This window comes from Mastigoproctus giganteus, chromosome 4 (assembly GCF_048544385.1).
Source record: "Mastigoproctus giganteus isolate SK-2022 chromosome 4, ASM4854438v1, whole genome shotgun sequence".
In the NCBI taxonomy this organism is placed as follows: domain Eukaryota; kingdom Metazoa; phylum Arthropoda; class Arachnida; order Uropygi; family Thelyphonidae; genus Mastigoproctus; species Mastigoproctus giganteus.
Window position 1 is genome coordinate 99884704 of NC_143578.1, and position 14597 is coordinate 99899300.

Genomic DNA, 14597 nt, shown 5'->3' on the forward strand with positions numbered 1-14597 from the left:
TCAATGATTTATCCACAGTTATATGTTTTATTATTGATTGGAATGAGAGAATCTCTCTCTCTCTCTCTCTGAGATAAGATAAGATAAGAGATAAATAATGAAATTATACAAACTAAAAAGAGTACATTTTCTTTCAACTACAAAGGTATGCAGAAGTCAACAGTCAAATGACTTTAATTTTATTACTTCAAGGCATTAATTCTGTACGGAGACTAGACTAACTGAAACTGATACATACATTTAAAATTTTATAAATTGCAAGGAGAGGGAAAAAAAAAACAAAAAAACCCACAATAAAATAAATTTTTTTAAAAAAAAATCTAAAGTTATCATTTGTCTACTAGCATTAGCATTAGTAGAGGCATATGATGCAAGAAAGCAAGCTTATTCAGCATCAGCAAAAAAAAAAAAAAAAAAAAACACCACTCCCATTTCACCCCTCCGTTCGCTCGAAATACCTGTCCAGTTGAGCCTTAAATTTGTTTAGGCTATCAACTTCAACAACAAGTGATGGAAGTCGGTTCCACCAACCAACCACCCGCTGGCCAAAGGCAAATTTCCGCACATCTATCCGACATCCATCCTTCCTCAATTTGAATTTATGCCCTCTGAGCTGATTATTCTGAGCAAGATGAAGAATCCCATTGGCATTGAGCATGCTCAAACCATTCAAAGCCTTATACACATCTATCAGATCACCTCACCGGTGCCTAGTCTCCAGACTCTGTAATTTGCAAAACTTAAGCCCTTCTTCGTAAGAGCAACCCTTTGTTCCATTCACTAATCTTGTTGCCCTTCTCTGTACCCGTTCCAGCAGCTCTACATCCTTCTTGAAATGAGGCCTCCAAACCTGTATACAGTACTCAAGTACTGTATTATCAGGATACAGTACTATCCTATCTTGATTAAAATCTTATAATTAAATTAAAGAATTTTTCTTTCTAATATAACCCATTCATTCAAAAAAACATTCCTTATATCATAATTAATAATTTCTTTAAATACTATCACCAAGTAAAAGTATACAAATACATATAATAATGTAAAAATCTGCCAGCAATGTGTCATATGCTTACATAAAAATTAAAATGATCTTTTTATGTACAGCATTTTCAACTAAAAAAAAAAAAAAGAAAAAAAAAAAAAAGAAAAAAGAAAAAAAAAAAAAGAAACAACGTACTCTGTGAATTACTAATTAAATATCGACAAGTATTATGTAATGCATATAACATGTCATGCGTACCCATCCCCATAAAACTCCCATCTCTACATATAATTCAAATTACCATTCTGTTGTAGAAAATATAAGATTACTAGAAAAATTTAAATATATAGACATTTATATTTAAAGACAATATTGCAACAAAATTTTAGCTCATTGTTATAAGGCATTAATAAAACCATTCTGAAGTAAATGAAAATTGATGTAAAAGGTTATTAAAATTAATAACTTTAAACACTGTTTGGGAATATGCAGAAACTTTACAAAAAAGTTAATTTTAAATAGATATGAAAATAAATTTCTTGCTTCATATAAGGGCAACAAGGTTAATGAATGGAACAAAGGGTTGCCCTTATGAAGAAAGGCTTAAGTTTTGCAAATTAGTGTCTGGAGACTAAGCACCTGTGAAGTGATCTGATTGAGGTGTATAAAGCCTTGAATGGTTTGAGTATGCTCAATGCTGATGGGATTCTTCCTCTTGCTCAGCACAATTGCCTGAGAGGGCATAAATTCAAATTAAGGAAAGACAGTTGTAGGATAGATGTGCAGAAGTTTGCCTTTAGCCAGTGGGTGGTTGATTGCAGGAACAAACTTCCATCTATCATTGCAGTTGATAGCTTAAATAGATTCAAGGCAGAACTGGACAAACATTTGGAGTGAGTGGATGGGTGAAATGAGAAGGGGTTTTTTTGGCTGATGCTATATAAGCTTGCTTTCTTGCATCGTGTGCCTATACTAATGCTAAAAAGCCAATACTACAAAAATGGGTCTCTTTTAATCACTGGTTTGGCAGTTTAGTTACTCTTAACTCTTTAATAAAATTAATTTGAATTCCACATCGGATTACTTTCATAAACTAGCAACCTAGCACAAAATCCCCTATTAGAATAAGTATAACAACATATTTTACATTAAATTATGCTGTTTTACTTATTAATAATATAGTGAGTTTATACAAAGTTTTCTAAAAAACAATTTTAAGAAATACTTGAAGAACCCATGCATTAATAATGCTAGGTGGAGGGTTGTTTGCATATATGATAACACACGAAAACCTGTGAAAATTTTTTTTATGCAGGATAGAAAAAAATTTTTAAATATAAAAAAAATTTTAATTATTTTGTTTTTATTATTTTCTTATGGAAGAATTACAATCCCCATACAGAATATTTATATAATTAAATTTCAAAATCATCATGCCTTAGAGATTAGTGTATGTTTGGCTTACCTGATTGACCAAAGGATGGTAAATCACAAAAAAAAAAATGTCATCTCTACTTGCTTACATTACTTTGATATTCCGATAAATGACATTAGTTATGCAAGTGACCAAGGACCCAGCAGAGGTTTCACAATGTAATTAATTACAAAGATAATCATTGCAATGATGTAATAATATGATAATTAGTAGTTAACTCTAAAAAAATATTTAAAATTGTTTATTGATTTCAATGAAAAAAAATAAACAAATAACACTGAACACCGTTATCAGTTACCAAGCATATATATAAAAATTTTATAATTTCGCAAATATATTATGCTGACCAATCAATTACAACTAACTTTTCTGAACATGTGCACTTTAACTAGGGCAATCAGCTACCCACAGCTAACTATTTCTTCGTGTGCTTCATTATGGCTGTATGCAATAGTCAAATACTGCTTGGCCAACACACAACAAAAAACAAGGTTGCAGAGTTTCCTTCCTGCTCTTTCCCTTCCATTTGATCAATTGAATGTTCAATTATGAATGCTAAAATCTAGTGCTACTAATCATTTATCTGATGGCAGCTGTGTGTGTGTGTGTGTGTGTGTGTGGTTATTTTTACTTTTAGCAACAAGTTATAACTTGCAACATCTATTAAAAAAGAATTTTTATTTTCAGATGCCAGATAACATGTATAAGCATTTATTAAAAATAAATTAAATGCAAGGTGTGATCAAAAGTTCAGAGACAACTAGTATTGAGGTAACAATGAAGCCTATGGTTATTCAGATGGATCTCCTTTGAAGTAGTCTCCACAACCTGGTATACATAATTCCTGTATTTCAACACATTTTGGAAGCACTCCCGATAGGCAAATTTTCTAGATGAGTCATTGACTGTGTTGCAGCAAGTCAACTCTCCACAACACCACAATTTCAAGACACTGTCAGTCTCTGAATTTTTTGATCACAACTCATACATACAATTTATTTTTAGCACAAATATACACCCCCCCCCCCAAGGAAATCGGTCTGCAATTGCTCACTTGGCCTGAAAGCAGATAATAAAGAAATCTGATTTCACTGGGCACAATGAATGAATTGAAGCTCTGTCTATGGAGTATAATTAATCTCTATCTCCTGCAAGAACTGTTGCATTTAATTAAAGACAACTCTTGCACCAAAGGCAGATAGGCTAATACGATATGGCTAAAAACATGAAATATGATCAGGACCCAGCCATGAATTTATGAGTCCAAATACAAACCCATGTTTGCTTTGCTTCCTGCCCAAAGATTGTTCATTAGGTTTTGCTTATAGAGTAATATTATTAGTACTAAGCCACTCTCCCCCACCCCACCCCACAAAGTTTGTCTCCTCCTGGATAAGATAAAATTAAACTTGTCCTAAGCTTCCTTGGACTTCTGATAACTGCAAGAAACAAGTTATGAAGGTGACAACACAATGGGTACCACAAAGGCCTCTACAGCTTTTGTGTATTTTAAGCACTTGTGCAAAAGAGTAGAAGTCACTACTCTGCTCCAAGTTCTAGCTATATAACTACTGAGAGAATATCCTGAAAAATGGGATGTACTGTACTATATTTTTTACTTATCATTTATGGTGACCCGCAAATAAAAAAGGTATCAGAGCATATAGTATTCTGGTATAGTGTGTGGATTTAACAATGGAAAGACAAAAGATACTTGAAGACAGCAGACTTATGCATCATTTCAGTTAATTTCAGATAACTGGAATTCTACTAACCTGACTTCATCCTGTGCATTCTTTGTGTATGTTACCATAGATTGACATATGTGCTTTCAGACACAAGGGATCTCAGTTTGACAATGATGTAATCTCAGTTTGATAATGATGTAATCATTATCAAACTGAGTGGAAACTGAAAACAGATATATAACCAGCAAATTTTGACAATGATCTGGGATATAATATAACAACCAAGTAATTAAACCAAATGAAATAATTTTCCTTGGCGATTTTATTGGTCACAACTCACTCCAACTAAATTTTCTAGTTGTGCAGACCATCTAATAGAGGCGTTGAGGCTTTTGCCATTAATGACTTTACAGAACTTGTTCATCTACCTACTAGAATAGAATACAAGATGATTCTAACCACACACTTAACACCCTTTTCCTTTCCAACACTTTAAAGTAGATGGCAGGTACCAAGATCAAAATTTGGTGATGGTCTCTTTACCAATGAAGCCTCTTGCTTGGGACCATTCTCAGCCTCATGCCATCTGAAATTACAAGCATGAAATGGGATGATCTGCATGATTTTTATTCCCATTTTTCTTGGCTGGGCTACTATTTTAAATCTTGGACTTGCCCTGGCAAGCTCAGGCACAGTCTAGGGTCTGCCCCTGCCAAAGAACTTTCTACTTGTACTATACTAAGCTGCTATAATATGTTGTTTGTAGGGGAAACCTCTGGTGCCGCTTGACAATATACATAATACTGTTTTAAATAATCTGATTCTGATGTTTATTTTAATTGTGTCACTGAAATTATTTTTGTAGGGATGAAATTCTTCATTCCATCCTAAGTCTTGTTCTTTATCTAAACTTCAGTTTTCCAATAAATGTGCTAGGACTGTTTAAAATAAGAACATGGCTTATTGCAATTGTCTTGTATTCAAATCTTCATTTTCTGCCTAAACCAAATCTTGCAAAAGTGTAAAAGCTATTAATCAATCCAACTTGTTTTTGAACAAGCTAAAGGCACAAAACTTAGCTTCTTGTATAAAATTTTCTTGTCAAGCTTTCTGGTGTCTTGCCAAAGCTATTGGCCACAACTTCTGTGCATTCATACTTCCACCTCTCATGGGCACCTCCGTAGCCAGGTGGGCAGGAGCAGCAGTGCGTAGCACACGCTTCTTGATTAGACCGAGGTTTGAGCCCGTGACCACCAAATACGGAGGATGTGGAAAGGTCAGGGAATGACCACCGCATATCCCCGGAGCAATATGGCCTTAGTTGCTAATGCTCCTAAAAACCAAAAACCAAACAACAACAACTTCCACCTCTGATACATCCTAATGGCTGTATTACATCCTCATCTTTTCATGATAAAGCTGAATTATTAGTATCCTACTTTTCTTCTAAAATCACCTCCTAGCACACCAAAAAAATTCCACTCAATGCTGCCCATGGTGTTCCAAACAGAATCCTACATTATAAGAACCCTAAAAAACTTGATACCAAGAGGTCTTCAGGTCCTAATGGCATTTCTTCAATTGCTTAAAAAGGCTGACAAATCCCTCCTATCCAATTATCATCCCACTGCACTTACCTCAAATCTTTTCAAAATCACAAAGAAATCCATCAAACACAAATTCTTAACAACTTGAAACGTTCTACCTCATCAATGATCATTAATATGGATTTTGTCATACTTGGCTGCCTCCACTGTTGATCCACTGGTGATTTGTGGCCTATTATTTGTCCTTATCTATGAACAAATTTAATAGAAAATGTTGGTTCAGCAAATCCCAAGGAGGTGCTCTAGGCATTTATAAGGCTTTTAATCATGTATGGCATAAATATTCTAAACGTGCTTCTATCTTACAGTTCGCCTTCTGTATCTTGCAATTGGGTAACCCATTTTCTTTCCAAACTGCTCATTTCAGAACCATCTAATATCAAGTGATGGTAGAGATAGCTGCTTAACTTGTCAATTAATGCTGGAGTTCCCCAAGGTTGTTCTTTCTTTCACTCTTTTTCTCCTATATTAATGACCTACCGACTGGAAATCCTGTCTGTAGTTTTGCTAATGATAGCACACTACATTTCATCTTCTAGTTTGAGAGGCCCAGCCCTGCACAAACATCTCAAATTCTCATCACTAATTTCATAAATGCCAATCTACAGGTAATTTTCCAATGAGGTGCAGGGCTGGGCCTCTCAAACTTCAAACTAGAAGATGGAATGTAGTATTTTTTTTGCAAGAACCTTAATCTTTGTAAAACAAACTCAGTTCTTGCAAAAAAAAAAAAAAAAAAAAAAAAAGAAAAAAAAAAAAAAAAGAAAAGAGTGCAGTTACCAGACTCACTTTCAATAACACTCAATTCTATACAAGATTAGGTTTTTTAACCCTAGCTTTTACCTTTCTTGCCATATACAGATTATGAATATTGCATAAGTTTTCTTTTTTGCTCTTGGTTTCTTTTCTTCTAAACAGCTACTGATTCTGTACAAATCAGAAATCTTTTCTATGATGGAATACTATTCCCACATATGGAGTTGGAGACCTGAAAATCTCTCTAAGCCCTTAAAACTTCTTTTAAAATCTATCTCCACTCATACAGAGGTTGAGTTTCTGCTGCATGCCTTTTCTACTGTTATTTCTGTGGGAACTCATTTTCTGAAGGGCATCTTTTTAATTTTTTAAATTCTACTTCTCTCTACTAAAGCAGTCCAAATATGTGCCTCAAATAGTCAACATCCACTCACTGTTCACTTAAAGTGCACAGAATTAACCCTTTCTCATTTTCATTCATCCCATCTCTTCTTTGGAAGAACCTTCCATCACATGTATTTCCTGAATATTAAATTAACAGAAATGCAAGTCCAATATCAACAAGTATCTTCTGTCCTTCTCAAACCATCAATCCATATGCAGTAATGAAATACAGTAGGTTTTTATTCCTGTCATGTTTAGGGGAACATGTCATTTATAAAAAAAAAAAAATAGCAATAGTATCAAAAATCTTTTGTGTAAACAAACAGTACTATGTATAAATTTTTTTGTTTTGTTTCTGCTCTTATTATTGTCTCTTTTCTCTAAGAATGAGTTACATATAAGATGATTTTTTTTTTTTAATGAAAACCTGAAGCACAAAAGGGCACTCATCAAAAGGGTGCGTGGGTTTGAAGGTTGAGAAGATAAAAGAAGACACTTGTTAACATTGGACTCAGATTTCTGTAAATTGTAATTATCAGGAAATATGAACGAAGGGAGGTTGTTCTAGAAAATGGAAGTCGAAGGAATAAACGAAGAAGAAAAGTTGGTTATGTGAGTTTGAAGTTGAACAGTGAAAGGATGCTGACTGGTTGCAGTATGTGTTTGGAGCGATTTATTATTATTATTAGCCATATGGTGCAAGGAAGCCTGAGGCTTATGCTGCATCAGCCAAAAAAAAAAAAAAAAAAAATTCAACGCTACCCTGAGAGAGAGAGAGAATCAGAAGTAGAAGGGACTCACCAAGAAAGATTTGGAAGAGAGAGCGGGAATTATAGGCAAATTCAGAAGAACAGCGCCCATAAAAGTATCTACAGAAAAGACATGCAGCAGAAAGAGAATATTTATGAGAAACAGAGTGGAGACACTTTGTTGGAGATGGGTCATTAATTAATTTAATTGCCATGAAGAGATATTGATAGTAATTTTGCTTTACTACGACATGCTCTCCTCCAATTGGTAATGCACCCTGGCTTTTGTGACATTAATGCATTGTCTGGAATCAAGAGGTTTATGTGCATGCCTCACATTTTATACAGAGCGTGCTACTGTTGCTACCTTCTCAAATCAGTGTTCATTGAAGAGTGCAAATTTTAAATTTGTATTCATTCTCTGACAGATCTAAAGTGAGTTTTAATTTTTAAAAATTAATTACAAATATATATTTTTAAATACAGAGTATGGATTTTTCACAGTTGTGTTTAAAAAAGACTGAAATTATTGGTGGCATCAAAAAAATTAACAATTTTGAATTATATTTTTTGCTGATTTTTCAAGTTTTCTGCTAATACTTTGCTGGGTGTATATGTGACCCCCGCTTAATGCTGATAATTCGTTCTGGAAAAACAGAGTGCTAAGTGAATCCGTGCTAAGCGAGCTCTGCATTCCCATAAGGTAACATATGTATTTGTAAGTTGTGGCCAGTGCCATAGGATATTTCATAAATTAAATCATGAAAAATGTGTTGATTTTGGGTTGAACTTTGGCCCTCTTCTAAATAAACTAAAAGGGGTATTAATTTTAAATCCCCCGCAGCGTTACCACCCAACAATAAAGTCACCCGATCCTTCGCTGCTTTGAAACCTGGCATGTTTTTTGCTTCTTTCAATATGAAACTTCTTTTAGGCATTCATTTTCACAAAAGTCCTGCTTCATCTATGTTATAAACTTGTTGAGAAGTATAACATAATATCCCTCTTCAATAATTTTAACAAGTTCTTTTTTGAAAGTTTCGGCTCCTTGATCTGCACTTGCGGCTTCACCCTAGATTTTAAATCTATTCAACCAGCCCTTACCAGTTTTAAATGGTTCCACATTTTTTTTTTTTAGGTGAGTTTTCTTCAGATCATCATATTGGCTAATCTCAATCTCTCTCTCTCTTTTTTTTTTTTTTAATTATTTAACTTAACTGAATTGAACTTTATCTTCAATAAAATTAGTTAGTCTTTTCCATTTCAATCCTAATAGCCAGCCTAGCCCTAGTTGCTTGCAGTGGAACAGCTATCTTTCCCGCTGCTAAAATTAATTCTTTATTTTTTTATAATTGTTCTTACAGTTAAACTTCCAAGTCTTAAATTATGGCACACATCCACTTGTCATTGACGGGAATCGATTCGCTTCAAAACGTCTAATTTAATTTTCAAATTCAGTCTTTTTCTTACATTTATAGTCTTCGTACTGCACACCCAGACGTTGCTTTTTCATTCTTATCGGCCATTATTAACTCTTCTAAAATGTAACTGCATTGGTTTCATTAATTACGATACAATGGTCAAGTAAACTGTCCGTTACACATGATGTCTAATACTGTACTGAGTGATGACTAGACTTCGGATAAATGCATATAATGCAAATATTACAAGCAATATACTTGATCATTTTTTTAAAATGTTTACTATGTAACAAGTTACTGTACTGCAATTAAATTAGTGTGCGAGAAAATTTCACTGGGCGTGGGAAAATTTCTCAAGTCGGCGTGGGAAACGTTTTAATGCTGTTTTGCTATTCATTTTCAAGCTATCGACTCCATCAAATGAAACGATTTCGTTAAATATGCCAAAAATGCAATCTGTAAAAGAGCATTATAGTGATCTGTGACAGCGTTATAGTCAGATATGGGTTATAATATAAGAACAGCATTATAGCAAATCAGCGTAAAGCAAACCGCGTTATAACAGGGGCCTGCTGTATATCTATAGATGTCCTAGTTGTGTCAAAATTTGTCAGAACCATCAGCATAACACATACAGAAGTTTCAGTTATTTTTGCCTTGCTATTCATCATTTCTTAATGGCAAAAGGCCATTACAGGAATACAATATAATTTATGTGATCTTGGCACTGCACAGCACTGAAAACCACAGCAGTAAGAAACATAATTATCATAGGACTGAAAAATTTGTCTCAATTAAATGGAGAACCCTATTATTAGCAGTGAATTAATATATTGCTGTTGATTATGGTATTTGACTAGGGAAAATACCAGTCAAATTTTAAGGACAATCTCTGTATCAATAAAATTGGGTGCATATCCTCAACCTTGTTCTTAACGCATTAACTACCTTTTATATTTGAGAGGGTCCTTTATGTGTGATTTGGAGTGCTGGAACGAGTAGGCATTTTAATAACTCGATTTCATCTGTGAAGAATTATCATTCCAGGTAATGCCAGCATCTGTTATTTGTGGTGTTCTAACACAAACAGATGGATTTGAACAATATTCAGAACCTGCATCACTTCAATAGAATTTCAGTATTAAAAATACAATTATATTTCAAGTATAAAACATTATAGAGTTGATTCAATGTACTGTTCATCTCATTTCCTTTTCAGTCCTGATGTCAGACTGTGGCAACATTATAACAACCCTTTAGGGTAAAATTTTATAGGAAAACACTTTTTTCCACAAAATTTTTGACACACATGAAGGATGAGATTTTGTTTTTCACAGACTAAAGAATAAAAATTCAGCAATATCTTCAAAAAATTTTAACTTTTCTTCTTGTGGAAAACACTAAACTAGATAAAATAACTTAACATAAACAAAGAACGTACAAAACTGTGAACCAAGTATAAAACTTTCATAGCACTCTCTAAACAGTGCAATTGTTGCTAAGCAAAATCCTAGTCGTAATGCAGTAGCCCATGGTTCAACCAGTGTACCGATATTGCTCAGTTGTTCATTTCATATGCCTTTCCTTTTACAGCACTCACTTACTGACCATGATTGAATGGATGCATATGTGTGTGTTAAGGGAAAAAAATTGCACCTCGTTCTGACACAAATTTGCATTCAGGCAGTGAACATGTTAAACGAACTGTCTTCATGGATCCATCAAAGATACTGGTTAAAATACATACAATTAAAACTGAACTAAATTAAATTTAACACCGACATATTCAAATCCATAAATAGAAGGGAGAATCATTTCATGTAACTGAAATCAACAGAAGAAATGAGAAAATTGGAACATTTAGACAAAAATAGATACAAAAAAATGAATCAAATCCTGAGTAGAGATGCATGTGCAAAAACAGGCCATACAGTAATAACATCTAATTAAGTATAAATAAAGTTATATTTTTCTTTTTTGAAACTGAGGTAATTTCATACCATCCTGAAGATGGCTCTTAAATCTTACATGATAATTGAAGAACATGTTTAAAACTAGGTAGATAGAATCACTTTAAAATCAGACACTTCTCTCTTTTCTACTAAAAAAAAACCTTGATTGAAACTCTGAACTGATAATGAGAACTGGAAAACAAATTAATTTTTCACATTATACAAATGAAAAATAATGCAAATTCAACAAATTTAGATATGCCAGCCACAATGAACGCTTTGAAATCCTTGGTGGATAATTAAAGAAAGTTCTAAACATAAGAAAATTATATGCTGACATATGTTTCCTACAATCTGTAGCTGTAGTTTAACAGGAATAGTGATTGAGAACAAGGTATTGGTAAAAATCTTGTAATGCTAAGTTTAATTTTGTTTAATTTTTTTTATACAAAATAAGTTATCAATTATATTATGGAGTAACATGTAATTTCGCTGTGTACTTTATATGATGCATTCATTACTAATATACAAGTTAAAAGGATATAGTATTTAATGCAGGGATTACTAATAAATAATAAGAATGCTGTATTGGTTTGTAACATTAAATTTAGGCACATTTTAATATTTTTAGCACTGAGTTCAACACATGTGGATGGATCCCCTCACAGTGAATTTTCGTAACAAACTCAATGGAATGAGTTATTTTGTGGAATTCTGAAAAAATGAAAACGTACATAAATGTTTTAAAATAATATAAAAAATTAAACAGAATTTAAAAAACCTTGTAAAAAGTTTATATATTAAAAATTATATAAATATTATATATAAAATATATGATATTTATATAATACTTAATCTTGTTTTATCAAATTTTGGATCTGAATTCTACAGAAATTCTATTTTGGCTACTGTATGCCCCAACTGGATAACATAGGTCAACAGATGCAATCTTTTCTGATTTTCAAAGATAATTTCATGCTGCCAATTTATTATAAATTGTTCCTACAATTAGTTCAAATAGCAATGGCAGTACATATAAGAAAAATTTAAGGCTTTCATATATTAATAGAATATATTATCTGATGTGGTCCTTCAAAACACAGATCTGCATAATCATCACTGAAAGAATTTACAAAGATAAATTAAATACATACTAAACACTGAAAAGTATCATGGCTTCCTTAGCAGTGATAAAAATATTAACAAAAAGTTAAGTTAAAACACAGTTAGCCTGGCAGTAGTGATGGCACCTCATAGATACCCATTGAAAATAATGTTCCCAATTAATGATTAAGAATCTGAAATCTTTCCTACTTCCTTACATATAATCATACTTTTACTGAAATAATTTCTGAAGCAATTTTCATATGGTTTTCATACAGAAATTGGGTGTGAGAACCTGTCAGGTGCCCTCACACCATTTTTGCAACAATTTGGACTTTTTTTGAAGAATGACATGGCATTGGACAAGTACTGATGCTGTGCACAAAAGTCATTAGCCTACGATTATGAGGGCTTTATTGCGATTGATCATGTGCCACTTGGAAGATTACTGGAGAATATTACACATTTCTTCATCAAAAATTATGCCCGAAAATTTGTCAGAAGTGGCAACAGATGTTAGAAGCTAGTGTGCTCATGCTTCATGACAACGTAGTCTTATATCACACAGTCTGATACCATTTTCACCAATTTCAAATGGAAAGCATTACCCTTACCTCCCTTGGGTCCTGATACAAGTATTTGTGGTTACAATCTCTTCCCCAAGCTCAAGGAACCTTTGCACAGATAAGGGTTTCTGTCTTTAGAAGTACTGAGTGCTGCTGTGATCCAACATAGATGGCTTAATTTATTTGGAAACCCTTGTAACTCAGAGTCACTCTGGCATTGTAGCAATCAAAAATAACACATTTTTCAAAATGTGCTATTTTTGATTGCTACAAATTTCTCTCCCTTTTCCAATTTCACAAACAATGCCTGCTTTTTTGAACAGGTATTGTTAGTGAAATTTTCAAAACAAATGTGCTTGCATGATTAGCACATTCTCATAAACAATGCGAATAAGCATTTCAGCACATATGACACTACTACCACTGCCATTTTGGGGGGGGGGATGCTCTTAAAAAGCATTTTATTTAAATCCTATAGAAACACAGGAGTCAGAGCACCACTATTGCAAATAAATGCTGTATAATAAGATTTAATGTTCAAATAAAAAAGTATCATTATATAGACACATTATTATATACAGTAAGGCACTGAAATTTGTAAACCCTTGCCAAATGGTAAATTCATGAATGATAACCATATGGGAAAAACAGGGTTAAGGGAACTGAGGTTCAAGTAACTCTGCGGAAGCCACCATAAATCTTAACACAAAGTCAAGTTAATCTAAATGGCATTTTAAGCATGTCAAATTAGTAATAAATTTTCATATTCCTTTGATGATCACGCCATCATTTTCCTTGAGTGAGGATGGAAAAGAAGGCTGATGGTTAGTAAGCAGAGGAGTACTCTGGATTATTTTCTTCCCACAACACTACCATCTCAGGGGGAAGGAGGTTATCTACATCATCTTAAAGCTAATTTTTTTTTTACTTTTGTTGTTACTTGAAGGTCACTGCACGATGGTTGAGGCTCTTCTAGAAGTGCCTTCTCAATCTTTTTTGAAGATGCAAAATGTTGGCAGAGTGGTCCTGTTTCTATGACTTCTATGACTAGCTCCTTATAGGAGTTTGGTGCATTGTTCTCGTGATCCATTTGAAGGTGAAGCTTCCTTCCATGAAGGGATGATTTCCACAGCTTTATTAGACATGTCGAAAGTGATGGCCATTTGTTCACATTTGCTACAAATTATCTTCATTTTCTTTCCTGTACCCTTCCCCACTTTATAACCTAATGATGTAATCAACTCTTGTAGGCTTTTTCCATTAACTTCTAAGACCATGAGTGCAGAAGATCAGTGACTTCATTTGACTGTATGTCACAAAATCCCTCACCATGCAGAAGAAAGAATTCAGTTAATTATGTAATCCACACAGAAACTTTTGATATCATTTACAACTTCTCTCTCTCTTTTCAAGGAGCATTGAGGGTTGTTGATTTCCTTCAACATTCTTTATAATGGTCAATATATGTGTGATGGTGTATCCATTGGATGCATCCTTCAATGAAAGTTTAGGGTTATTTTCAATGAGGTCTGCAATATGGTCAAAAGTGTGATGAATGTAAAGCTCTTGAATGCTTTGATTATATCCTGATTCACAAGTTAAAGAAGTGAAGTGATATTATTAGTCATTTTACAGTAATGCAATTTAAATCAGCAGTGGCCAGCTCGTAGCACGAAGCAGCTCTTGTTATAGCACTCCTCCCATGTGAGAAAAAATTAAAATAAAATAATGTAAAGCAATTATATAATTGATCTTAAAAATCAGAAGAGAAAAAAATACACAATTTAAATTCCACTTTGTTGTCAGAAATTATCATCTGGGGTTGTAATATGACAGTGGAAGGCAGGTAAATTGATCCACCTCCATAATATATATTAAATTTATTTTATAAACAAAATTTTTAATTATTTTTATTACAAGTGCTTGTACAAGTACATAAAATTCCTTTAC